At 35.5% G+C, this 2,602-nt stretch overlaps 1 protein-coding gene across 2 annotated transcripts in view; it reads right to left on the bottom strand.

Annotated features, from left to right (window-relative positions):
• The window catches only part of LOC115236325 (piwi-like protein Siwi), a 7,302-nt gene extending 5,906 nt beyond the window's left edge, over nt 1-1,396 (bottom strand). Inside the window, exon 1 of one of the 2 annotated variants that reach the window (XM_029808704.1) lies at nt 1,192-1,396. The gene's annotated coding sequence lies outside the window, so the exon portion shown is untranslated. Of the gene's footprint in view, nt 1-508; nt 603-1,191 lie in introns of those variants that run through there. The other variant, XM_029808705.1, reaches the window with a different exon arrangement.
• Nucleotides 1,397-2,602: the final 1,206 nt, after the last annotated feature.

The raw sequence follows: 2,602 nt of genomic DNA on the forward strand, positions 1-2,602 counted from the left end.
ATTTTATATAAAATTAAATATAAATATATAGAAATATATAAGATGTATACATAATAATATTTATATATCAATAATATGAAATATTTAATAATATATTGTATTCTTTCTCTTTTGCAGATCAATATATAATACATATATTAAACACCAATTTGGTGTATTGATGAGCTTCTCTTTCTCTCTCTAAATATATATATTACGTACTATAGTACAATAAAATTTTTTTATAGGATATATCGACTTTGAATATTTATCTTTAATTCTGGCATTATAATAATGGTGTTACGATTAGAAGCGTGTTCAGACTTGTTTGAACGTGTATATAATACGTAAACAAATCGCGATAAAGGCTAGTAGCGCGAGGGGAAAAAAAAAAAAACTCGGCAAGAAAAAAATCTCTTCGCAGCGTACGACGAGAGAAATCGTATTGCATAGGGACAAACTTTTAAAACGAGCAAGTGAACTTTTATTACAAAATGAAGGAACAATCGTGCATTAAAAAAAAATATACTTATTGCATCCAGATGATGTTGCATCCATCGAAAACTATTTATGGTTTCCAGTCCGAAAGTGTCCGCCCGCCTACGTCTTTGTGTATTATCCTTTTTTTCCCTTTTTTTTTTTTTTTTTCCCCGGAATTTTTTCTTTTTTTTACCCCGGAATTGTGTCGCCATGCGACGAAATATGAATAAGACGATAAATCGATATTGCGTCTCATATCACAAGAAAATTCAATAAAGTAAAGAATTGAAATTAGAAACTTGAAATCTCTTCCAATCTCTCACGGCGCGAAATTCTCATTTTTTTTCAATCTCGAAAAATTAGTCACGTTCTTTCAAATATTGGTATAGTTTTTTCTTTCAGAGATAATATGACCTGCCTGTGCCGGAATGTTCGCTTAAGAGCCGACAAAGAAAGAATCCTTTCAGGAATTTTCCACGGTCTAACAATAAGTGCTAACCCCAGATTTTTTGGCATTTTTACCATTTTATTACAATTCATCATTTAAATTGATTAAATTGAATAATACGACCAACTGAAGATTAAATATATGCACTTATAGTTTCAACATAATGATGTTATCTCGTACTTATTTGTTTAGGAATATTGAATCATATTATATGATAAATATGCACGAATAAATTTGTGACAGAGAGAGAGAAAGAAAAAGATTAAGAATAAAGTAGATCTTACCTTTTATCCGGCCGGATAGCACAGCTCTTTTGACGATATCTGTAATTTGCACAACTGAAGACTGAAGACTGAACCGGCAGCGAGCGGCACCGACCGCACCAACTAGCTAAGCAGAGGAGGTTAGGGGGCAGGGGCACATTTTGAGCCCTGAGGCTTCGCCCTCATTGGTCGGTCCTTCGCGATCACGTGACCAACAGCTAACGAGACGCAACGCTGAGTAGCATGTGGTTCTTGAAAAGCGCGGGCTCTGCCACGATTAACCGCTAAAAAACATAAAGTCGGATTGATTTTTCTCAAAATATGGGGCTCGATGATCTTACGGCGATAAACCTGAATCAATCGAATATAGTATGCGATAAGAAAAGAACATGAGAGACTAGAAAACGCGACAATATTTAGCAAAAAAACAATATCTCAAGCGGCCAATAAGAGCGTTCGGATCGAATTACGTCGACACCGTGCTTCATGCACACCCTTTTTTTTACTGGCTGTATTAGAATTCCACGTGTCGTAATAAGAAAGGTTTTTTTTTTTTTATTGCGCGTTATACATTATTACATGGACATACTTTTTCTTTTTAATATCCTTATTAAATTCTCATGTGTACGCATTACTATCTTTAGTAAAAAGCACGTGTATAGATCACGTTGAAATGATAACGCTTTGGTAATACACACATTTATAAATATATAAAGATAAACCCAGTCAGCCACGTCTGTTCTAACAGATATTGCCAAGTGCTTCAAGATGTACAATACATATGTAATATTTCTATACGTTAAGCATAATGAAAAGACAAAGGGACACAAAAGCAAAATATTGAAGCTGTCGTCTATTCTATTAGAAATGAAGCAGAATTGAATTAAAAATTCAATCAAGCATTTTTTTTTTTTTTTAGAATTCCTCTACGTCAGATTTATTATTCAAGTCCACTGCTTTTTTTCTAAACGGTAATTATTTACTATAACGGACCCAGCTCCAATGACGTTGACCTTGACATATGTTGTCAAGGACATAATCTTGAGTAACTTTTCCTTATAACGTAATCGGCGGTCAACCCCCTTCGGGGGGCACCACTTCCGAAAGATATAGCTTAACCCAATTTTAGTTTTAAATCAGGAATAGGTTTGGGTTAGGTTATATCTTTCGGAAGTGGAGCCCCCCCGTAGGGGGGGGGGCGGAATCCACTGTGTCCACGCATATATTTTACAACGCGAAGCGAAGTCCATCCCACGATTGTTGTGTGGATGGGAAAGTGTATGCGTGAACGCAGTGGGTTCCGCCCCCCTCCCTTCGGGGGGGCCAATTTCCGGAAGATATAACCTAACCCAAACCTATTTCTGAAAATTTGGTTTAAGTTATACAACGTAACCCACACCAAATTTTAGTTTTAAATCAGAAATAGGTTTGG

The sequence above is a fragment of the Formica exsecta genome, unplaced genomic scaffold (genome assembly GCF_003651465.1).
Source record: "Formica exsecta isolate Colony F162 unplaced genomic scaffold, ASM365146v1 scaffold247, whole genome shotgun sequence".
NCBI classification, from domain to species: Eukaryota; Metazoa; Arthropoda; class Insecta; order Hymenoptera; family Formicidae; genus Formica; species Formica exsecta.